This window comes from Eretmochelys imbricata, chromosome 3 (assembly GCF_965152235.1).
Source record: "Eretmochelys imbricata isolate rEreImb1 chromosome 3, rEreImb1.hap1, whole genome shotgun sequence".
Lineage (NCBI taxonomy): Eukaryota > Metazoa > Chordata > Testudines > Cheloniidae > Eretmochelys > Eretmochelys imbricata.
In genome coordinates, this window is record NC_135574.1 from 100,038,666 (window position 1) to 100,064,645 (window position 25,980).

The 25,980-nt window shown below is 41.6% G+C and overlaps 1 protein-coding gene across 6 annotated transcripts in view; it reads right to left on the minus strand.

Annotated features, from left to right (window-relative positions):
- EPB41L2 (erythrocyte membrane protein band 4.1 like 2) overlaps positions 1-25,980 on the minus strand; it is a 243,547-nt gene that overhangs the window by 202,942 nt on the left and 14,625 nt on the right. For 2 of the 6 annotated variants that reach the window (XM_077813040.1, XM_077813035.1), the window contains exon 2: positions 15,506-15,565. The exons of 1 other annotated variant lie outside the window; for it this stretch is intronic. The gene's annotated coding sequence lies outside the window, so the exon portion shown is untranslated. Of the gene's footprint in view, positions 1-15,505; positions 15,566-16,717; positions 16,965-25,468; positions 25,585-25,980 lie in introns of those variants that run through there. 3 more of the 6 variants (XM_077813037.1, XM_077813041.1, XM_077813036.1) reach the window with 3 other exon arrangements.

The window sequence follows — 25,980 nt, forward strand, 5'->3', positions numbered from 1 at the left end:
CCCACATATCTATTCAGGGGACACCATTACAGGGCCTAATAACATCAGCCACACTATCAGAGGCTCGTTCACCTGCACATCCACCAATGTGATATATGCCATCATGTGCCAGCAATGCCCCTCTGCCATGTACATTGGTCAAACTGGACAGTCTCTACATAAAAGAATAAATGGACACAAATCAGATGTCAAGAATTATAACATTCATAAACCAGTCAGAGAACACTTCAATCTCTCTGTTGTAGTATACCAACTTTCATGTCTGTAATCGCGTGACCAAAAAACTTCAAATCCAGACTCCAGCGAGAAACTGTTGAATTGGAATTCATTTGCAAATTGGATACAATTAACTTAGGCTTGAATAGAGACTGGGAGTGGCCAAGTCATTATGCAAGGTAACCTATTTCCCCTTTTTTTTCCTACCCCACCCCCCCAGACATTCTTGTTAAACCCTGGATTTGTGCTGGAAATGGCCCAACTTGATCATCATACACATTGTAAGGAGTGATCACTTTAGATAAGCTATTACCAGCAGGAGAGTGGGGTGGGAGGAGGTATATTTTTCATGCTGTGTGTGTATATAAAAAGATCTTGTACACTTTCCACAGTATGCATCCGATGAAGTGAGCTGTAGCTCATGAAAGCTTATGCTCAAATAAATTGGTTAGTCTCTAAGGTGCCACAAGTACTCCTTTTCTTTTTGCGAATACAGACTAACATGGCTGTTACTCTGAAACCTTTTAATCTAAACTCTCTCATTTACAGCATTCCGAGTGTCAAAGCCTTACTTTGGTCTAGTATAAAGAAAAGGAGGACTTGTGGCACCTTAGAGACTAAAATTTATTTGAGCATAAGCTTTTGTGAGCTACAGCTCACTTCATCGGATGCATACAGTGGAAAATACAGTCTAGTAGGAGTCACTAGTGTGGAGGTAATGATTTAAAGGAAGATTTTCAAAAGGCACACAAAAGTGCTAGTGATGGTCTACACTGGCACTTTACAATGCTGCAACTTTCTCACTCGGGTGTGAAAAAACACCCTCGAGTGCTGCAAGTTTCAGCGGTGTAACTTGCCAGTATAGACAGTATGTTCCCAGTGCTGGTAGCTACGCCCCTCGTTTTTTTGTTTTTGTTTTGTTTTTTTAAGAGCATGCGGCAGCGCTTTAACATTGCCAGTGTAGACAAGCCCTTAGGTACCCACCTCCTGTTTAAAGCTAATACGAGTTGAGCACTAACGCTCCTCAAAAAACACCCTTAGGGCTTATCTAAGCTACAGAGCCTTTGCCAGTATAGCTATACCAGCAGAGTCTGCTAGTAAAGACACAGCCTAAAAACAGAAGGAATTCTTCTGCAGGAACAGCTACACCACCTCCCAGAATGATATTAGTTAAGTTGACAAAAGCACTGTCAGCATAGTGGCATCAACAGCAGGGGTTTCCTCAGCATAGCTATTTTGTCTAAGGGTGTGGTTTTTCCCCTCCCCCACACTTCTATCCCACATAGAAAAAGACTTAGTTCTCTTTTTGTACATAAAGCACATACATTTTCCCATTCTCTAGGGCCTGGTTTCCATCTGAAACTTAAGTTGAGGGGTACGTATTCTTTTTTCCCCCCATAAAGGGGATATTTGTCTGAACGCCAATTTGATCCAAGACTGAAGCAGTCTCATTCTGAGACTCCTGGAGGATGTTACATAAGTACAAGAGGATATGCAGCCTAACCGTTATAGAAAGACTCACTGAATTTTGAGGATGAGCTTTCAGGTCTGAAATTAAGTGGCAGATGCTGAAAAACCTCTCTTGAGGAAGAAAGGCATCTGCTGTTTTGGAATCCAGAAAAGATCCAATGAATTTGATAGTTTGACACGGAACTAGATTTGATTTCTTTAAATCGACAATTAGTCCCAACCCAGAGAAAAGATTTAAGACCATCTGAACTGAGAGTTTGTGACTTCAGCTTCCAAAGTTCCCCAGATCAACCAGATGTCCAGGTAGGGATATACATGCATGCCCTGATGACAAATATGGGCAGCAACAACCAATAGGCATTTCGTGAAGACTCAACGTGCCATGGACAGATTGAATGGGAGCACTTGTCTGGCGAGACAAGATGAACTTCTTGAGTGCTCAATGTATATGAAAATATGCATCTTTCAAGTCAAGCATACTGAACCAGTTCATATGATCTATAAAAGGTATGATGGAAGCGAGGGTTATGTGAAATTTATTGCAATTAATGTGTGCACTGAGTAATCCGAGGTCAAGAATCTGTGAAAAAGGAAGGTTAGAGACAATCAGGAAATATGGAGAATAAAATCCTCTCTCCATGAACTGGGAAGGAATTACTCCTATTATACATCACTGTAACAATGAATCTCTGTTATTGCATTCTATCCTCATGAGAATGGTCCTGAAAAGGAACTAGGAAGAAGGGCGAGGAAGAGAAATGGTCTGGAACTGTATGGCCTAACAATCCTAAATGATTGGAACAATCCACTGGTCTGTAGTTATTCCAAACCAAGTATCCATGAAAAAAAGAAAGGCAGGGTTGTGGGAGTGGGGGGGGGGGGGGGTGGGGGGGAGAAGGAGAGGAAGTGTAATGGATAAATTTGAGGAGTTCCTCCTCTGGAATCTTGGTCTCTGCCTACTCTGCTCAAAAGAAGGATCTCTGACGGGAGAAGCAGCCAGAAGCATAAGATTGACACGTTTATTTAGTGAAAGTTTGGTGTCTACACCACTTTCTCTTAAAGCTGAAGCTTAGAGACCCAAGATTCTTAAAGATAGGTAGCTCATGAGTCCTTTTAAAGAATGTAAAGTATCATCTGTTTTGGAGCTAAACAGATCCTGACCTACAAAAGGGTAAGTCCTGTACCAAACTCTGAACCTATTTAGGTAGGCCTGATGCGGACAGCCAAGAATCTCTCCTTATGACAATACCCGTTTCCCCTTCATTGCCATACATGTTCCTGCATCTGCTGCATCATATGCTGCTTGTTATGAGGCTTTAGCAATTAACAAGTCCTCAGGAGAATAAGTAAGTAAATTCTCCTCTGAATTGAGAAAAGAGTTATCTTGAAAACTGGTAACTCTGTCACACTAAATGTAACTATACTTGGCCAACATTGCTTGATAGTTGAAAATTCTAACCTGAAGAGAGGCAGGAGTAGTGTTTTTTAAAAAAAAAAAAAAACCTTAAGTTAGGGGGTCGTCCTCCCTTTTTTCCCCCCCCTCTTTTAGTGCAGATCTCCAAGCCTTTTAGTAATTACGGTTGGATTTTACATTCGCAATGATGGATTCAGGGTAGTATAAAATACTCGAACCCTTTAGGAGGAACTTTATATTTCTGATCTGCTTGTTTGAAAGTCACCAGCATAGAAGATAGTATCACCTGCAATTCCTTTGCCAGTTTAAGGATAGCCTCATTAATGGGTATTTATTCTGGGTAGAAAGTTGTAGGATATCAAATAATTTATGTGTTTTTTCTTACACAAGTTCTAAAGGAATTTGTAATGTCTCTACTATCTTGTTTGACAGCTCTTGAAAAGCACACTGTCATGGGCACAGAAGAAGCCACAGCCATATCAGGAGGAGGAGATACCAACTGCCCTTCTGGGGAACGATCATTCTGAATCTCCTTTTTGTAGCGCTTGGGCAGAAGCTGTTTTGTTTCCAAGTTTGGGGATTTCTGAGGAGACTATAGTCTGTGGGCATCTGCATCCTTAGAGGAAGGAGGGAACTGTTGATTTGGATTGTGCCAAAGCATCCAAGTATGGTCAGGACTGATATTCATACAGATAGGACATAGCATACTAAGGTACTACCATCTACAGAGGTAACAGAGAATCATAGGGTGAATTCTCAGCCTGAGTAGCTCGAAGATGAATTTTTATGAATCTTGAATTTATTAGGTACTGAAGGTGGCTCCCTCCTAGACTCAGTTGAAGAGGAAAGAAAAATTCTGACAGCTGGACTACCTCAGGAGGTGCAATAACTTTTTTAGGAATGGATAGGACCAGTCTTGGAAGCAGGAAGTCACACAGTAATTTTCATTATAGGTATTCTATCATCTTGTTGTACCAGATATTTTGGGTAGAAAGAAGCAGGAGAGGTCTGCAGAATAGGGATTTGAGCTCTGGAGTAGCCCTGATCTCCTAGGAGGATACAAATGCACCTCCAGATGACAATACCAAGGAACAAGCCAAATTCTTCTGAATTAGATCTTTGGTACTGAATCCCCTGCTGCTGAGCAATTAGTTGAAATATGTTCTCACTGCTCAGCAACCACAGTTGAGGGCATTGTTTATGAGGCACTTGAGGCTGCGAGCACCAGTACTGATGAATCACCGAGATTCCATAATGCTGCAGCAGCCAGCAGCAATAAAATTGACAAGGGCGCTAGATGACAGAGTGCTGCAGTTAAATTTACAAGGGTTCCCAGTAAGAGGCATGCTTTGGTGTTAACAACAACTCCTTTAGAATCCACTTATCTGACCTCTTCTTAGTAGGTACCAGGGATATTGAACAGTAGTGGGCTGAATGGCCCATGCATTGTTTTTCTTCCCACAGGCAACAAGGGTCTCTGACTGCTCTATCAGGATTCTAGTCTGTTGTGATTTAGGAGGTCTCTTAATATAATCGCCATCTCTGGAGCACTGGAGGAATGACTGGAACAGGAGGGGACAGAAGTCTCCTGTTCCCACAAAGCTGTGTGTCTGAAGTCACTCGAGGTCTTTTCTGTGAGAAACAATTTGTCTTGATTCTCTAGCCTTCTGTGTGTGTTTTTTAAAAGCTTTGCAAATCACACACTTCACTGTGAAATGATTGTTCCTGAGGCAGTATAAACAGTTATGTCTGTCTTCTAGAGGGATCACTCTTCCACAGCAGTCATGATCCAAAGCTGGGGACTGAGGCTGAGGCATATCACAGACAGCCCAGTTGAGTTATTGACTACTTACAATTAACCTACTCCGTCTTTTTTCTTTTTTGTGCCAACAGGCCAAAAGAAACAAAGGTATATATGCAAAACAAAAACTATAATAATTAGTTTTAGATTAGGATAGGTTGATCTAAACAAATTAAAAGTGAAGGAGGGACACTGAAAAGTTCCAACTCTCTCACAGGAGAGTCAGAAAGAACTGGTTGGCAGTTGGGGTCACTCTGCCCCTTATGCTCTTAGAAGGGGGAGCACAAGAGCCTGAGGGAATACAGGTGCAAACCCTAGCAGATGCTCCAAGAGGGGGGTGGGGGGAGTCTGATCTCTCAGTAGTATGATTCACATGCACCTGAACTCAAAGAACCTGTAGTTTCTCTCTACCCTTCAGCAACCCTTGCCTGCTTTAACCTAAATTTACTCTCAGTCTTGAACTAAGAACTGCTTGGCTGCCTTTGGAGAGTTAAGATTGTGCTACTAAGCCCTGGTCTACACTAGGACTTTAGGTCGAATTTAGCAGCGTTAAATCGATGTAAACCTGCACCTGTCCACACGATGAAGCCCTTTATTTCGACTTAAAGGGCTCTTAAAATCAATTTCCTTACTCCACCCAACAAGTGGATTAGTGCTTAAATCGGCCTTGCCGGCTCGAATTTGGGGTACTGTGGACACAATTCGACAGTACTGGCCTCCAGGAGCTATCCCAGAGTGCTCCATTGTGACCGCTCCGGACAGCATTCTCAACTCAGATGCACTGGCCAGGTAGACAGGAAAAGAACCGCGAACTTTTGAATCTCATTTCCTGTTTGGCCAGCGTGGCAAGCTGCAGGTGACCATGCAGAGCTCATCAGCAGAGGTGACCATGATGGAGTCCCAGAATCGCAAAAGAGCTCCAGCATGGACCGAACGGGAGGTACGGGATCTGATTGCTGTTTGGGGAGAGGAATCCGTGCTATCAGAACTCTATTCCAGTTTTCGAAATGCCAAAACCTTTGTCAAAATCTCCCAGGGCATGAAGGACAGAGGCCATAACAGGGACCCGAAGCAGTGCCGCGTGAAACTGAAGGAGCTGAGGCAAGCCTACCAGAAAACCAGAGAGGCGAACGGCTGCTCCGGGTCAGAGCCCCAAACATGCCGCTTCTATGATGAGCTGCATGCCATTTTAGGGGGTTCAGCCACCACTACCCCAGCCGTGTTGTTTGACTCCTTCAATGGAGATGGAGGCAATACGGAAGCAGGTTTTGGGGACGAAGAAGATGCTTGCTGTGAGCTATCTACAACTTCATCATCATCAAGTGGAGAAACCAGTTTTCCCCGACAGCCAGGAACTGTTTCTCACCCTGGACCTGGAGCCAGTACCCCCTGAACCCACCCAAGGCTGCTTCCTGGACCCGGCAGGTGGAGAAGGGACCTCCGGTGAGCGTACCTTTTAAAATACTATACATGGTTTAAAAGCAAGCACGTGAAAGGATTACTTTGCCCTGGCATTCGCGGCTCTCCTGGATGTACTCCCAAAACCTTTGCAAAAAGTTTCTGGGGAGGGCAGCCTTATTGCGTCCTTCATGGTAGGACACTTTACCACTCCAGGCCAGTAACACGTACTCGGGAAATCATTGTACAACAAAGCATTGCAGTGTATGTTTGCTGGCGTTCAAACAACATCCGTTCTTTATCTCTGTGTTATCCTCAGGAGAGTGAGAGATAATTCATGGTCACCTGGTTGAAATAGAGTGCTTTTCTTCAGGGGACACTCAGAGGAGCCCGTTCCTGCTGGGCTGTTTGCCTGTGGCTGAACAGAAATGTTCCCCGCTGTTAGCCACGGGGAGGGGGGAGGCAAAATGCGACCTTGTAACGAAAGCACATGTGCTATGTATGTAAAGTTAACAGCAAGGTTTACCCTGAAAGAGTGTAACCACTGTTTTATAAAATGTGTCTTTTTAAATACCGCTGTCCCTTTTTTTTTCCTCCATCAGCTGCATGTGTTTCAATGATCACAGGATCTTCTCCTTCCCAGAGGCTAGTGAAGATTAGAAGGAAAAAAAAAAGACACGCACTCGAGATGAAATGTTCTCCGAGCTCATGCTGTCCTCCCACACTGACAGAGCACAGATGAATGTGTGGAGGCAGACAATGTCAGACTGCAGGAAAGCACAAAATGACCGGGAGAAGAGGTGGCAGGCTGAAGAGAGGGCTGAAGCTCAAATGTGGCGGCAGCGTGATGAGAGGAGGCAGGATTCAATGCTGAGGCTGCTGGAGGACCAAACCAGTATGCTCCAGTGTATGGTTGAGCTGCAGCAAAGGCAGCTGGAGCACAGACTGCCACTACACCCCTGTATAACCAACCGCCCTCCTCCCCAAGTTCCATAGCCTCCACACCCAGACGCCCAAGAACGCGGTGGGGGGCCACCGGCCAACCAGCCACTCTGCCATAGAGGATTGCCCAAAAAAAGAAGGCTGGCATTCAATAAATTTTAAAGTTGTAAACTTTTGAAGTGCTGTGTGGCATTTTCCTTCCCTCCTCCACCACCCCTCCTGGGCTACCTTGGTAGTCATCCCCCTATTTGTGTGATGAATGAATAAAGAATGCATGAATGTGAAGCAACAATGACTTTATTGCCTCTGCAAGCGGTGATTGAAGGGAGGAGGGGAGGGTGGTTAGCTTACAGGGAAGTAGAGTGAACCAAGGGGCGGGGGGTTTCATCAAGGAAAAAAAACAGAATTTTTACACCATAGCCTGGCCAGTCATGAAACTGGTTTTCAAAGCTTCTCTGATGTGTACCGCGCCCTCCTGTGCTCTTCTAACCGCCCTGGTGTCTGGCTGCGCGTAACCAGCAGCCAGGCGATTTGCCTCAACCTCCCACCCCGCCATAAACGTCTCCCCCTTACTCTCACAGATATTGTGGAGCACACAGCAAGCAGTAATAACAGTGGGAATATTGGTTTCGCTGAGGTCTAAGCGAGTCAGTAAACTGCGCCAGCGCGCCTTTAAACGTCCAAATTCACATTCTACCACCATTCTGCACTTGCTCAGCCTGTAATTGAACAGCTCCTGACTACTGTCCAAGCTGCCTGTGTACGGCTTCATGAGCCATGGCATTAAGGGGTAGGCTGGGTCCCCAAGGATATATATAGGCATTTCAACATCCCCAACAGTTATTTTCTGGTCAGGGAATAAAGTCCCTTCCTGCAGCTTTTGAAACAGACCAGAGTTCCTGAAGATGCAAGCGTCATGTACACACACACACTCAAATATATAAAACCGATTTCTAAAAAAACGACTTCTATAAATTCGACCTTATTCCGTAGTGTAGACATACCCTAAGGAAAAGGGTGATGTCCGTTTGCAGAGCAACTGCAGAAGGAAAGCTAAAAGGAACTCTTCAAACAGAAACTGATGCTTCCCCACTTAACCCATCCACTTAAGCTCTCAACAGGCTCCCAGACAGCTCTATAGATTAAAAACCTATGTTGTTCCCAGATGTTGAATCTTCTGTTTTGGTGTGTTCCAATTTATACCCCACAGACAAAGAATTCCAGGGAAACTGCAAATATGGCATCTCAGTCACTTTTTGCACTGCTGTAACAAACTAAAGTGGGCTCCAGATTGCACAACATTAGGCCAAAGTACAAGAAACCAGAAATGATGATTGGCAGTTAACTCCTGGATTCCCAAGTCTAGGCAAGTGTTACTTGACTTAAAATGTGCAGGAAATTCTTTTTACAATGTATGTATGTGTTTACCCATAGATAAGGCAGTCATTTCTAAACTGAACTGCTTGACAACACCAGACACGCATCAAAATAAGCAGCATGGTTCTTGATATTTTAGCAATAGTTGCTATGGATGTTGGTGAGGGGGAAGAGGTGAGAACTAGCCATAGCTTTACAAAAAAAATCTGGAGCGATGTGGACATACCAAGCCATGAGAATTTCTGCTTCTGCCTTACCAGATTACTACAGATGATTAGACCTCAATAGTGTTTTTTATTTTTAAAAAGTAGTAAGTTTCTAGACCTCAGAGCAGCAGACAACACTCCAAAAGTAACCAATGCAGTGACATCTGCCAGAACTTGCAAACAGTCTGAAACAAAAGGGCAAAACACCACTGTCATCTATTAATCTGACTGGAGCATCAACTCTGAAGATATCACTGGAATTTAATGTCAATATTATTTAATTAGATACATTGGTGGATGAATCAGGGTAGGTGGTCAGAGTGAAGCATATAGGTTGGCAGTTACTCTAGGTTATGAAATGCAAAGAAAAAAACAGAGCAGACTCACAAAAACAGGGAACACAGAAAAACAAAGGAGGATAAAAAAAAGAAAGAGGGCAGAGATTGGGGTGACAAAGAGGAGCAGATTCTCATTGATTAATGCTGAATATGACAAGTCAACGAATAACTAAGTTACCGTTGTGTAGGAACGAAGCATATTCTCATCTTGATTTCTGTGCAAGCCTCCAGATATCAGAGGGCATTCCACTGTGCATTTTGGGGTGAATACAGTTCTGCATTTACAACCCAAATCATGGACCATACTTGCACATAGAATTCAGCCCTCTCCTGTGGAGGGGTTTCACATGTCTGAAGAACGGAACCAAAACCCACAGCATTTTTAGTTTTGTACATGAATTATTGTTACGTCCTTCACTCTAGGTACTTGTTATGATTGCATTCCACATCTGGGCCCTGGCAGGTTGAGAGGTATGCTTGCTGTCATATCTCACAATGCTAAATACTGATTCATCTGCACACAAGCTGCTTTACAGAATGGCCCAGAACAGCCAGATATCCTCCGTGTAAAACTATCATAGTATCCACTGAAGTCAGAGCTAAGATCTTCCTCTGTAAGTTCAAGCTAGACCTTTTCAAATGCGCATTCCCCAGGATACCCTGGAGAGCAGATCTCAACTATAACAGTGGTTGTGGCAAGTTCAGGCTACGGAGGAACTTGGGATATACCTCAAAGCAGTTCTGAAAACAGACTACAGATGCCAACCACAAAACACAGAACACTTGCTAGCATCAGTTCTTCACCAATCACAGATTAACTCAGACCCAAATCACCTTCTTTGAAAATTCCATACTGACTTAACTTGCTTCATAGAAGAATCCCCATATGGGCACTTTTTACAAATTCAGCCCCAAATTAGGACAGTTTAATTTCTGTAGTCCAGAGTCATACCTTACCCATAAGACAGAAGTATTACAAGTTTTGAATATTAAGAAAGCTGAAAATAAAACAGAACAACCTACTAGACTAACTTTTCAAAAATAGAGAAAGTAGATGGACACTATTATTTCTGAAAAAAATCCACGCCAACACTAGAGTTTCAACAAAGGTTATGGTTTGGGAAGATTAAAAAAAAGCTGCTTTGCGCGGCCTCAGACACGAGGTGAGTGACCCAAGAAGAGCACCAAATTTCAACAGTCAATTGATTTTCTTGCCTAATACGCTAGGAGAAAGAAAATGGAAACTCAAATGTTATGAATAGGTGTCAAGCAACAGAAACTGTCTCCCTACACAAGACAATGAATCAGAAAAGTCAAGACAATTTTCAGTCAAATGCCATGCTTTCTAATTTTAAAAGGCTCTCATTTGGCAACTAGTTTCCACAGCAGCAGAGAATTCATCGGTCTTTTTTGTTAAAAGAGTATAGAACTTGCTGACATATTGAACTCTGAATGCCAAACAACTTTTTTCTGAAATGGAATCCATATTAAATTGTAACTATAGAACTGTCATTGCTGTATTCCTCACTGCCAAAACCATCCTGTAACTTGGAGAAAAAAAGTAGTACTTTGATCTGCAGCAAAACATGAGGAAGTAAGACTTGAGTCATCTAGTAAGTTTCAGAGTAGCAGCCGTGTTAGTCTGTATCCGCAAAAAAGAAAAGGAGGACTTGTGGCACCTTAGAGACTAAACAAATTTATTTGAGCAAAAGCCTTCGTGAGCTTCAGCTCACTTCATCAGATGCATGCAGTGGAAAATACAGTGGGGAGATTTTCTATACACAGAACATGAATCAATGGGTATTACCATACACACGGTAAGGAGAAAGAAAAGGAGTACTTGTGGCACCTTAGAGACTAACTAATTTGAGCATAAGCTTTCGATGAAGTGAGTTGTAGCTCACGAAAGCTTATGCTCAAATAAATTTGTTCATCTCTAAGGTGCCACAATTACTCCTTTTCTTTTTGCGACTACAGACTAACACGGCTGCTACTCTGAAACCGTAAGGAGAGTGATCAGGTAAGGTGAGCTATTACCAGTAGGAGAGGAAAAAACCTTTTGTAGTGATAATCAAGGTGGGCCATTTCCAGCAGTGGACAAGAACATGTGAGGAACAGTGGGGGGGCGGGGCGGGAGGGAGGGAAATAAACATGGGGAAATAGTTTTACTTTGTGTAATGACACATCCACATAAGTTTTGACACAGATTTTAGTTGCTGAATGAAACAAACACACTCAGCAAAGTCAACTTAAGACCCCACAAAGGATAAAGCAAAACTAACATGCTTTTGGAATTAGAGGGACTCAGATAGTAAACGTATGCAATGACTGAATTTGCATAATAACCAATGATACTGCAGAATCTCACAAGTTACCTAATTTTGGGAAGACCCTGATCAGTCTTTTCTTCCCCCTCCCCATCTTTTGCCGTTCACTCTTGGTAGGACAAATTGATTTAGGAACTGTTCCTTTTCAGTTAAGAACCCATCTCTCCTCTCCCAACAGTTCACTTTCTAAAGTTCTACTGCCTCACAGTCACATAGGATACTCCTTATGTAAACTCTTGATGCAAGCCTGGCAGTCAGAAGAACCTCCAACAAAGGGTTCTTCAGTACTTACCATTCAACAAGTGGGTTTAGAAGTGGAATCCTAGACAAGCTTTAAATGAAAATACTATAGCTACCTGTACAAGGTTATGATCAAGGTGAAGATTAAGAAATAATCCTGTTCCCTTCCATTTAAGCTATGGCTACACTGGCAATTGAACGACAAAACTTTTGTCTTTCAGAGGTATTCACCCAGCCCCCGTGAAAGAATAAAGTTTTGCCGCAACAAGTGTGGGTATGAACAGTGCTTTGCTGGCAGGAGCGCTCTCCTGCCGACAATGCAAATACCACTCGTTGGGGGTAGAAATTTAACAGCAGCTACACTGCATGACTTTTAGGTGGCATGGCTGTAGCAACACAGCCACGTCCCTAAAAGCTGCATAGTGTAGACATAGCCTTAGAAACTCATCTATACAACAGCTCTTATTTTTAACCCTTGAAATCTATAAACAATATTTGTTGTTGAACTGAACCTGTGTCATGAGGATCCCTATAAATTTCGTCTGTCAGCAAATAGTGTTTTCTACACTCATCTTCAAATTTTAAAAATCAGCAACTATAGTTATTAATTCTGAAATGACCCTCTCTCTCTTATTACTACCATAGGAGACACTTTACAAGAGGCTGAGAGCTGTACCTTAGAACCAAATATAAACACTATGTTTTTGTAAGGAGTCACAGAATAATAATTTTAATACATACAGAATAATTTTAATACATACAGTGCATATATGACAGAGCCATGGGAAGGAAAGGAGGGAGCCACTTAAACTCTCCCCCACAGATGTTAGATGTACACAGACCTTCTGTACCCCAGTTTTTGGCATTATGTTTTCTTGCCAGCCACTATGACCTGGGCACATTAGTGACAATTAAACTGAAGAACCACACCCTCAGAGGAGCACAAAAAGAAAATAAAAGAGGGGAGGAAGCAGAGTCTCTGACCCAAACAGCATACAGACAAAGTTGAGATAAGAACAGGAGTAGTTATGGAGCAAAAGGATGAGGATAAAGACTATATAATCATGTAGTCCTTCAGCAATAGATGTGTTTTGAGGGTAGTTTTTTTTTTTTTTTCCTTCCCTTCAATTTTGCAGGACTGAAGATCAGATGTCAACTTGAAATGTGTCTGATTGCGATTAGAAGAAAAATGATGTAGTACCGCTCAGTCAATGATAGCCAAAGAAACTGAAATCTAGTCAATATAAAAACTGAATACACACTAAGCTTGTGACTTTAGCAAGCATGTGAATTTGGGTCTCCAGAGGTGAAAGGCTAGAGCAACTCCACACACTGCCATTTGGCACTCATTACTGCATGTTTAACAGTCTCATACCAACATTATCATGCTTTTGTGCTACTGAATATTTCAGTGGGATAGAAGGGAAAGGGGGAGAAAATGTAGGGAGAGCAGCATTTCAAATATTTCTAAAACATTAAAAAACCCTGGGGAATCATCATCATCATCCCAGTACCATTCTGTTGGCAGCACCAATTACCACAGATACCACATTACAAAGCTCTGAGGTGACTCGACAGAAATTTTCCAGCATAAATCAAAATTGGTTACCAAAAAATATTTTTCATTCTGAGATTCCTTCAGACCTTTGTGGCAAGCCCTGCCTTCTCACCAGCAGCAATTCCTCACAATAAGGACAGGGGAAAAGCAGAGCTGGAATTAATTTGTTGGTAGTGCCCTTGCACCATCACACACACAGATAGTTATCTATAACACATGATCTGAAGTGTGGTGAAAATCTGTTGGATTAAAAGACAGAGGTCAGTCTCCCATGCATGCCCATAAAACAAAAAATCCCCCATGGCCCTACTCAGATTTCCTTTGCTGACCCTTGAGCCAAAAATTCTCTTCCTCCGTAGTTGTGTAAAATGTTTAGCACAGTTGTCCAGTTGGCTGTAATCTGAGCAACACTAGAGAGGATTTCCAGTGCATGATACTTTGCATGAACACGTTCTTATAGACAATATATAAAGCACTGTGGGCTCCCACAGGCTGAAGACGCAGAACTCATGCATGCAACATTCTGAAACTTCTCAAACAAATTTCCAACAGAAATTTCAATTTTTGTTGAAGAGTTTCTGCTACACATCTGCTCATAGAATTTTCTTACATTTCCAACTCAAATACAATTTAGGTTGCTTTAATTCATAGTTGCTTCATTTACAGGATGAGAAAAGGGAAATGAAGTACAAATCAAATCTCCCTTTTTCTTCAAACTGAGGAAGAAAAACAGCTTATTACAGTAAATTAGCTACATCTACTATCGAAAACTCTTGTAATGCCATTCTCATTTTTGAAATTAATAAAAATTACATTACTTCTGACCAAAACACAATCACCCCAGTACTGTATTCACAATTCAAAAATGGATATAGAATTTGTAAAAAATAAATAACATTCATCATATTTTGAAACCTAGCTACATAACTATTTCAGCATTCAGTCTTTATATTCTTGGAATAAGATAAAACATTGTACTTTAAAGGCTATTACAATTAATCTTCCATAAAGAAGTATTTCTTATTTTTGCCTATCATTTGATATGTGCCCAAGCTATTTATTTTTAATAACTAACTGCAAGCAATTCTGGGAAATTAAAAAAAGCCTGATGTCACTGGGAATGAGTGCAGTCAGGCACAAGTATGAGGAAAGGGCAGATTTATACATGCAAGCTAATACTAAACTTTTATAATGCATTTGTGTAAATATTTAAGTCAACAGTTACTGCAGCTGGAGCAACCTTGTAAAGGGTATTCTATCATTTCTTTACTGTGCTAAGCAAACAGAGTTAAAAATGTTTAAAACAGTTTTATATCCTCTTATTTGTGTAAGCTATCTACAGGAAACAAAACAGCAGCTTATTGATCATACATTGCTAGGTTGACTCAAACGTCTGGTGCAGCACTTAGCCATAATACTGTAGAGTATGGAGCCAAAGGTTAGAATGCAAGCTCCCTTTGTTTCCTGCAATGATGCATTTTTTATGCTTCATAACGTTATTCAGAAAGTATCTGCTTGCCAGCCTTGAAGTTTTCCTTGAACATCTCACATCTAACATGAAACTAGGAGAATAGCACCAAAAACCATCAGCTGTGAATAGAAACAGGGAAGCAGCATATTTGCTTTTACAACACACTTTGCCACACACGAATATTCTTTCATTTTTCCCCTCATTGCTAAGTAAATTTGAACACAAAATGTTTATCGTCCTCCGATAGCATAGTATAAAATTAGATACAAGAATAACTATTTGGAGAAAATAAATACTGTGGTTGTAATGGATTTCTAATGGTTAATATACAGGCAGTGATATGGAAGCTAGATAAATCAAGAGACATGCCCAAAAAAATCCAGAATTTAATACATTTTATAGCTTCTTTTGGGGACTATCTAGGAAATTAGGCTTTTCCCCCAGTTATACTATACTAGTCCAGATTCCAGGATGTGCTTTTCCTTGTCCGACAGGGGAAAACAAACAAAAGCAAAAAAGTTGCTGTGAGATTATTCCCTATTATGCGGGGTTTGCCAGCTCTCATTCCTCCTTCTAAGGAGCTTGCTGCCTCCTCACAAGTTGAATTCCTGTAATACTAAATCAGTGTTGTCTAGGAACTCTTTTACATAGTATTCTCCTTCCACTACAAACAAAAACCAAAACCAAAACGCACAGTTCGAATGTCTAGGCTTGTACAACAGAATTTGAGGAAAGGTATTTTCTTACCTGATTGGTTCCTCAAACAAACAGCCTTCGATACCCGTATAGGCAAATGGACTTCAGTAACTATACAAAAAAAAGGAAAGCAGATAGACAACTACTTAAAAGCAGTTGAACACATTCAAACAAGAAGCTACTTCCAAGTAACTGTACCATAGTAGAAATCCAGGTAGCAAATACCAATGTTATCTCAATTGAAAAGGAGGAAAGCCTTTCAATTAAAAAAAGCACTAATTGCTAAGAACTCGAGCAGAGTTTTTGCATAGCAACCAATTCTTTAGGGCTGTCAGCACCAAAGATAATTTTATCATGTGACCAGCCACATCCTCTTGAGAAATAAATGCTGCCTATGGAATTGCTTTTCCAGCACAGAAACTGAGGTCAGTAGAAATAGCTCCTCGTTTAGAGGAAAGAGTGAGCTTTAAAGAGAGAAACACAAACCATCTTCCTTGACAACTGAGTAAAAGGAACAAGAAATATTTTTTAAAAGGGAAGTTTTGAGATGTTAAGATAAAGGAAACAGAAAGATACATGCTGGAGGTTTTCCAAACAAGTTACTCCCAAATAGCTGAGCCACAAAGACTCCCATACACAACATCTCATACCCTCTGGGATTTTACTCCCTTCTTCAGCCCAGACCAAAACAAAACTGAAAAAAAAAAAAAAATCACTCTAGCGTGAACTTTTTCCATTAGTACCATATGGTCTGAACAACAAGAGGGGGGAAAAAGAACAAAAACAAAAACACCGCATATCTCCAGGCCCCTAAGCACCAATGCAGTTCAAAGGAAAGAGGACTGAAAAGGACATATAATAGCTTCGGCTACTAGATAAGATTTTTGCAACCACCAAAAATACTAGAACAATATTTATAATGTTCTTTGTTGTGCCAGCCATAAGAACTAACCTAGAGTCCCAGAGTTTTACCAGGTCTTCCAATTCCCAAAGTGGCACTACCTAGAATCTGATAGATCCATCCCAGATCCTAAATTATTCTAGCAAAGGGACAGCCACAAAAATAAAGATCTTCCATACAGTACAGACATTAAGTTTTTTCAGCTGAAAGGACTAGTCCCAATCCTCCCGCTGTTTGGCTGAAAATTCCAGAAATGAGGTCTCTATAGGCTTGTCTACACTACCACGTGGGGTCGATCTAAGATATGCAACTGCAGCTACATTAACAGTGTAGCTGAAGTCGACATGCTTCCATCTACTTACCACGGGGTCTTCACTGAGGTAAGTCAACAGCTGACGCTCTGCTGTTGATTCCACGAGAGTTCTGGTGGAGTACCGAAGTCGACAGGAGAGTGCTCAGCGGTCGATTTATAAGTCAACCCCCGCTGATCCGGTGGGCAGTGTAGACAAGCCCTACGCCCGAGATATACATGACAACTGCTTTTTCCAGTAAGATACCAGGCCACTGAAGAAAAATTCAGTCTGCCAGCCTCTGAAAGACCAAGCCACTCTTCATTCTTTGAAAAAATAACGGATTTTTAAGGGAAATGCAATAGATCTAATATAGTTGGACTTGGGTAAAACATTTGACACAGTACCACATTGGAAACTATTTGTTAAATTAGAGAAGATGAGGATTAGTACAAGAATTGGAAGGTGGATAAGAAACTGCTTAAAAGAGCAAAGCCAGTGGGTTGTGCGGAGAGATGAACTATTGGACTGTAGGGAGACTACTAGCAGAGTTCCTCAAGGACCTGTCTTAGAGCCAGTTTTATTCAATATTTCTATTAATGACCTTGGCACAAAAAGGAGTGTACTAAAGAAACCGACTAATGATACAAAGTTGGGAGACATCAATACAGAAGAGGACTGGATTATCATACAAGAAGATCTGGACAACCTTGAAGATTGGAGTAACAGAAATGCGATGAAATTCAATACTACAAAGTGCAAGATCATGCATTTAGGGTCTAATTATCTAAATTTCTGCTACAAACTGGGGGCTCATCAGTTGGAAGTGACAGAGGAGAGAAACCTCTGTGTGTTGGTCAATCGTAGTATGACCATGAGCCACACCAACGTGATTCAGCGGTAAAAAAAAAAAAAAAAAAAAAAACACACACCACACAAAAACACACACAAAATAGGCTACTTGGCTGTATCAGGACAGGCATTTCCAACAGAGATAAAGAATTACCACCATTGTACAATGCATTGGAAGAGCTCAGCTTATTTAATTTCACAAAAAGAAGGGTAAGAGCAGTGAAGCTCGAACAGTTTTTATAGTGTTGGGGGAGGTGAGAGGGGGGTTGCTGAAAGCTATTGAACTGTAAAACCTGTATATATGACAGAAACCACTTTAAGCCGAGGGGTGCTGCCGCACCCGTACGCCCAGCATCCCTAAGTAAGATGGGATAGAACTGTTCTCTCTAATACTTCAGGGGATAAACACCAGAGAGGGTGAAGAGCTATTTCAGTTAAAGGACAATACCGGCACAAGAACAAGTGTGTATAAACTGGCTCTGGAGCCACTCAGACTGGAAATTAAAAAGGATGTTTTTCACCATCAGAGGAGAAACTGGGAGGCTATTCCAGAACCTAAGAATTGTTTCAGAGTAGCAGCCGTGTTAGTCTGTATCTGCAAAAAGAAAAGGAGTACTTGTGGCACCTTAGAGACTAACATATTTGAGCATAAGCTTCGTGAGTTGCAACTCACGAAAGCTTATGCTCAAATAAGTGTGTTAGTCTAAAGTGCAACAAGTACTCCTTTTTCTTTTTCCAGTAAGAATTGTGAGGCAAACAACTTAATCAGTTTTAAGAGAGAAGGGTACAAATTTATGATTGCAATTTTATGACAGGGTTGATTGTGATGGGAGGGAGCAGGGCTCAGCAGCCCTAGGGCTCACTTCCTGGTTATGCCTTATGTTCCTAAAAGCTCATTCAAGTCTTCAGTCAGCCATTGGCAGGGGACAGGAAGGGATTCCCCCTCCATTCCTGCCTGAAACACAGGAGGGGTGGTGGCCTTCCTCTAAAGTATCACAGATGCCACACCAGGAGAAAGGACACTATGTAGGATGGGCAAGTGCTCTGAGGTGGCACCAAGCACACACTCTCAGGTTCTGGGCTAGCTGGTTCTTGCTCACATGTTCAGGGTATAACTGACTGCCATATGTGGGGCAGGGAAGGAATTTTCCCACAAGTCAGACTGGCAGCGACCTTGGGGGTTTTTCCACTTTCCTCTGCAGCATTTGGCTGCAGGTCACTTGCCAGGTTTAACTGAGGGGTAGCCAGATAAACATTTCCCTGTCATTGCAGGGGGTCTCAGACATTCATGCATCTTGGTACCCCTATTCTATGATGTGCCACAGGCAGAGTTTAGTCTTCTCTGGCCTGCAATATTTAGGTCTAACTTCAGTTGTTGGATACAGTGTGCAGGTGCTGTGTTGTGTTGGTGGCCTGTGATAAATAGGATCATCTAGTAGAATAGATGATCCATTGGTCCCTTCTGGCCTTAAACTCTATGACGATTGAACTTTAGGACATGCATAAACCCTGACACCATCGTACCACCATGTGCACAGAATCCATATACATCCATCCAATTGTTCCCTCAGTCAAAATAAGCCACCAGACCAAAAATGTACTGCTTGAGCTCATGCAAAAAAAAAAAAAAAATTCCTGGATTCTTCAACCTTGTTTTAGCTGAAAAGCTATGTCTCACTGCATGTGAGACCATAAATAATTATTTCTGTTACCAAAATTAAGTGACTCATGTTTTGGAAACTCAACAGCAATTTAGACCATGACACTAATGCTAAATAGACAGATGGCAACACCAGATAGAGATAGATGAAAATTTTTCTAAAAATAAAAAAAGTTGACTGGCTCACCAGTTCACAACCCTCTACTGAAACTTATAAAAACTAATAGCTACATAAATAACAGCTAATATACATCAAAATAGTACATGATTTCACAGATTTGGATTATTTAGGATACAAAGACTAAAATCCTTTAATTTCTTGATCTGAAGAAATTAAGTTCTTCCCATTGTACACTACAAGAATAATCAATCAAGGCTTCCGCCCCACCATCAAAATGTACTTCCTACTCCCAAAGCTCTTCAGTAACTAAGTGAAAACTGGATGTTGCTACTGAATACTGTCAATATAACTGTCTTCACTACATAAATAATGTAGAACTACAAATATTAACTAGCACTGTGTATGATTAACTATATGTTTGCTATTACAATACTTCAGCCACTCTGGTATTGATTAGTAAAATTAGGTTAATTACTTAGTTTTAGTTATTTCATAAATAAGTCCTGTTTCTGTTACAATGCATTTTTAAAAGAATTCTAATAAAAGATTTAAAAACTTGGCTTTAGCTCTCTCATGATGTTTAGACTTACCCCATTCAAGATCTTAGTCCTGAAACAGTTTACAGAACTGTCTGCTCAGGACTTCTGTTTTTCAGGCAGCCTATAAAAGGACAGCTATTAGGAGTTCCTGAATGAAAAGCATACCCTTCCAACGTAAGCCCTTTGGAGCAGAGACCCTATCTTCTAGATTGTGTCCTATGCATCACCAGTATTACCATAATGCCTAGAAACATTAGTCATGGAGCAGGACCCCACTTTGCTAGGTGCTGCATATACATTGAACACCGTGGTAGTAGGTGTTTCACATAGCACCTACATCAGCTACTTCTTACCCCAACATGCATGGGATGCCTCTAAAAGGATTAGCACGGCAGTGAAGATCACTCCTCAATTAGAGCAAGACATGAGAAACAATCTAGCTCCTACTCAACTTAGTATCACTGCTGAACTGTAGACTCAAGGCAAAGGCCAAAGAAGAATCACAGAAGGAAAGCAATAAGGGAAGACTGATGCGCTAGGGGAAAAAGAGAAAAATAGAATCATAGGACTATTAGGGTTGGAAGAGACCTCAGGAGGTCATCTAGTCCAATCCCCTGCTGAAAGCAGGACCAACACCAACTAAATCATCCCAGCCAAGGTGTTGTCAAGCCAGGCCTTAAAAACCCCTAAGGATGGAAATTCCACCACCTCCCTAGGTAACCCATTCCAGTGCTTCACTACCCTCCTAGTGAAATAGTGTTTCCTAATATCCAACCTAGACCTCCCTCACTGCAACTTGAGGCCATTGCTTCTTGTTCTGTCATCTGCCACCATGGAGAACAGCTGAGGTCCATCTGAAGGCAGATATCAAATACCCCCTCACTCTTCTCTTCTACAGACTAAATAAGCCCATTTCCCTCAGCCTCTCCTTGTAAGTCATGTGCCCCAGCCCCCTAATCATTTTCATTGCCCTCCACTGGACTCTCCAATTTGTCCACATCCCTTCTGTAGTGGGGGTGGATCAAAACTAGACGCAGTACTCCAGGTGTGGCCTCACCAGTGCCGAATACAGGGAAATAATCACTTCCCTCGATCTGCTTGCAATGCTCCTACTAATACAGCCCAATATGCCACTGGCCTTCTTGGCAACAAGGGTACACTGCTAACTCATATCCAGCTTCTTGTCCACTCTAATCCCCAGATCCTTTTCTGCAGAACTGCTGCTTCGCCAAGTCAGTCCCCAGTCTGTAGCAGTGCATGGGATTCTTCCTTCCTAAGTGCAGAACTCTGCACTTGTCCTTGTTGAACCTCAGATTTCTTTTGGTCCGATCTTCAATTTGTCTAGGTCACTCTGGGCCCAATCCCTACCCTCCAGTGTATCTATCTCTCCCGCATTTTAGTGTCATCTGTGAATTTGCAGAGGTGCAATTAATCCCATCATCCAGATTAATGAAGATGTTGAACAAAACTGGTTCCAGGACTGATCCTTGGGACACTCCGCTTGATGCCAGCTGCCAACTAGACATCAAGCCGTTGATCACTACCTTTTGAGCCCAACAATCTAGCCAGCTTTCTATCCACCTTGTAGTCCATTCATCCAATCCATACTTTTTTTTTTTAACTTGCTGGCAAGAATACTGTGGGAGACTATATCAAAAGCTTTGCTAAAGTCAAGATATATCACATTCACTGCTTTCCCCACATCTACAGAGCCAGTTCTCTCATCATAGAGGGGAATCAGGTTGGTCAGGCACGACTTGCCCTTGGTGAATCCATGTTGACTGTTCCTGATCACCTCCCTCTCCTCCAAGTGCTTCAAAATGGATTCCTTGAGGAGCTGCTCCATGATTTTGCCGGGGACTGAAGTGAGGCTGACCGATCTGTAGCTCCCCAGGTTCTCTTTTTCCCCCCCTTTTAAAAATATGGGCACTATATCTGTCTTTTTCCAATCATCCTGGCCTTCCCCTGATCGCCACGAATTTTCAAAGATAATGGCCAGTGGCTCTGCAATCACATCAGCCAACTCCCTCAGCACCCTTGGATGCATTAGATCTGGACCCATGGACTTGCTCATGTCCAGCTTTTCTAAATAGTCCTTAACCTGTTCTTTCACCACTGAAGGCTGCTCACCTACTCCCCACACTGTGTTGCCTAGTCCAGCAGTCTGGGAGCTGCCCTGGTCTGTGAAGACCGAGACAAAAAAAAGCATCGAGTACTTCAGCTTTTTCCACATCTGTCACTAAGGTGCCTCCCCCATTCAGTAAGGGTCCCACGCTTTCCGTGACCACCTTCTTGTTGCCAACATACCTGTAGAAACCCTTCTTCTTACCCTTCACATCTCTTGCTAGCTGCAACTCCAGTTGTGCCTTGGCCTTTCTGATTACAGCCCTGCATGCTCTAGCCATATTTTTATACTCCTCCCTAGTCATCTGTCCAAATTTCCACTTCTTGTAAGCTTCCTTTTTGAGTTTAAGCTCACCAAAGATTTCACTGTTAAGCCAAGCCGGTCGCCTGCCGTATTTGCTATTTTTTCTGCACTTCGTGATGGTTTAGGAAGGGACCTCGAGAGGTCATCTAGTTCAGTCCCCTGCACTCATGGTAGGGCTAGAGTATTATCTAGATCATCCTAGACAGGTGATGGTCTAAACTGCTCTTAAAAATCTCCAGTGATGGAGAGTCCACAACCTCCCTGGGCTATTTATTCTAGTGCTTAACTACCCTGACAGGAAGTTTTTCCTAATGTCCAACCCAAACCGCACTAGCTACAATTTAAGCCTATTGCTTCTTGTCCTAGCCTCAGAGGTTAAGGAGAACATATTTTTCTCCCTCCCCCTTGTAAGAACCTTTTAATGTCCCCTCTCAGTCGTCTCTTCTCCAGACTAAACAAACCCCATTTTATCATCAATCTTCCCCTGTAGGTCATGCTTTCTAGACCTTTAATCATTTTTGTTGCTCTTCTCTGGACCTTCTCCAATTTGTCTACATCTTTCCTAAAATGTGGTACCCAGAACCGGACACAATACTCCAGTTGAGGCCTAATCAGAGTGGAGAGAGCAGAAGAATTATTTCTCATGTCATGCTTACAACACTCCTGCTAATACATCCTAGAATGATGTTTGCTTTTTCTGCAAAAGTGTTACACTGTTGACTCATATTTAGCTTGTGATCCATTATGCTTCAGACCCTACAACCTTCAGACCCTTTCTGCAGTACTCCTTCCTAGGCAGTCATTTCCCATTTTGTATGCGTGCAAATGATTGTTCCTTCTCAAGTGAAGTACTTTGCATTTGTCCTTATTGAATTTTATCCTATTTACTTCAGACCATTTCTCCAGTTCGTGCAGATCATTTTCAATTTTAATCCTATCCACCAAAGCACATACAACCCCTCCCTGCTTGGTATCATCCGCAAACTTAAGCATACTCTCTGTCATTATCTAAATCATAAAATAAAGGGAAAAAAGTCCTCTGAGGAAAGACCAGGGGAAAAAAAAATGCATTAAGTTAAAAAAAGCCACCCAGGAACCCAGAATAGTAAACATAAGTAGAAGGAATAGGTGTAGGAAAAATACCAGCAGCGTCCCCTGATGGTTCTAGTTTGGATATATGATCATGACAGCTATACTAATTTAACTTGTTCTTTCTCTCCTGCTTCATCGGCATGGGGGAGGGAAGAAATGAGAAAGTGGCAATTAGCCTGGATAAAGTTAAGTAGATAATTTGTAAGAGATCAAAGTCCAATTCTTAGCCTCAAATTCTAGAGAAAATAAATCTAAAAAAATTCTATACATACTGCAACTAGAGTGAGTTTAGATCACATATTGCTATTGCATAGACAATCTACAGCAGGAGACACACAAACTGGACTTTTTAGCCTCAAAGGACTCAACTTAAAGCGAGCCCCCTACTGAGCTGTTTTTCCAGCTCCGACTCGGAACATTCTCCTGTTAACCACTAGTTCCACGACCGGGACCTTTAAACATGAAATGCCCAAGTTAACAGTCTCCATGGCTAAAAATACTGCACATAACTTAAAACTGACTCACTTATCACTGCAGACTGATTCCCATCTCCAAACCTAGCTTTTCACCAAAATCCAGGTACTCAAATTCGCTGTTCAAATGTACATAATTTGCAACGTAAATAAGGTTAGACCTAGGAATTGAATACATTACCTTACCCTTCACTCCTGGACTCTACCAGACTAAAAGTAGTGGACCATTATTGTTATTTATACAGAGCCATACTTATGAAATGTACCACAAGGATCTGTAGCTGCAATCCCCTACCATGCGGTAGCATATTTTGCTACTACACCAACCGCCCAGCCCAATTGACTAGTAGTTAGTGGCTTGCTTTCCAAAAATACTACATAAAATAGTCTTGGCACAGAAGTTTTGGGAAGCAGTTTTAAAAAAATGAGAGTTGTACATTATGACTTTAGTGCTAGAAAATTTGAAGTGATGTGGCATACTACAGTTTTTTCCCCCTTTTCTAAAAAGGAACATCAAGTGTAATAACTCAACTGATGTGAGCATTGGGAAATGCATATTATGGGATTTTTCATTACAGTAGCGTTTACTATTTTACTAAGAACATTTTGTTACCTGTTCCAACAAATGTCTGTGTGTATAATTTAAATAAATAAATAATTTTAAATAATAAATAATAACAAAAACATTGCATTATGTTCATGCTCTTTCCAGGAAAATAAAGAAGTGAATATGAATTGCACAGCTACCTGTAACTTTGCTTATCTTTGTACATATACCAGATTGACATTGTTCTGCCTTGTAGAAAAATGAGTCAGCTTAGTTCAACATCCTCGGCAAGGAACTTGAGCAAAGGAGTTCAATATACTTATTAAAATACCAATTACATTCTAAACAAACTATGACAGAGTAATAGTATAATGGAATCCATTAGGGCAAAAAAATAAAATAAAATAGAACTGTTCAAAGTCAAGCATTCTCTGCACTTATACTTGAAAAATATGGAACATAATGATGTATTACACACTGGTAAAGGATTATAATTAGTATGAAACTTTTTTGCTTCTCTTTTCCAAGGTATTGCATCTCTGTATCATAGCTGTGTAATCCACATTCAAGAATTTGTGCACAATCTAATAACTAATCAGCATCCTGTATCAGTCCTGCTCTCCCTTACATTCCCACTCCAACATGCACATGTCAAGCATTAGTCTGAGAGGGGATTGAAGGGGGCCGGGGGGGAGTGACTGAATCAAACACAAAAAAGCACATGCAGAAAGGTGGAGCCTGGTGCCAGCTAAAGAGAAGGTAGAGAAGCAGCTTCAGATAGAGCAACTGAAAAAAATACACAAAACACTTTTCGTTTTCCAAATAAGTGGAAAAACGATCTTCTCTGCCTACCTTTAGGAGGGGTAAGTAGAAAGTGTGGAAGAGTAAGGGGGACAACAGACAGGACTGATTGTTTCAAACTACAGAAATCTAGGCAGTGGAAGAGTGAACCTTGAAGGAGAGTTTAGAAGGGGTTAGCCAACATGTTCTAAAACTCTAGTGTAGACAAGGCAGTGTATATTCTTAACACATGCTAACTGATCCCACTAAAGCCTATGATCTTCCTAGATTTCAACAGGACTACCTTAATACACATTAAAGTACAGCTTACCTTGTCTTGACTATAGTTTTAGAGGGTATTAGATTGAACTAACAAAATCCAACACCACATGGTTAAATCCTAATTTAAAGAGCCTTGAGCCCTCTGTCTTTACAATAAATTATTTTGGCCCTCCATAGGTGCAACCAGGTTGTCTATGCAGCATCTCTTTGTGGCTCATCAGGCTTCACAACTCCCCTGCTGGAGATCCCTGTCAGTCAGGTGTCCCCAACCCCTCACAGATACAGTGCCATGGAGTCCAAAACAAAAAGGAAAAACAAACTAAAAATTAGGCTCATCCAAGGATTTGTCAGCAGGACCCACACTTCTGCTCAAGGTTTTTGTCCCTCCTTGTCCACCTTCCTGGGTCTAGCTATCCCATCCACCAAATGGCTCATCCAGGTTGCAAGCTGCCTTAGACTCTTGGCTGGGACCAGGCTTCCCTTGTTGTGGAAGTAGCAGAATTTTGCTCTCCTTTCTGGTCAGCCTTCAACTGGGCTATGTCTCCTCCTTCTAACGCCCTT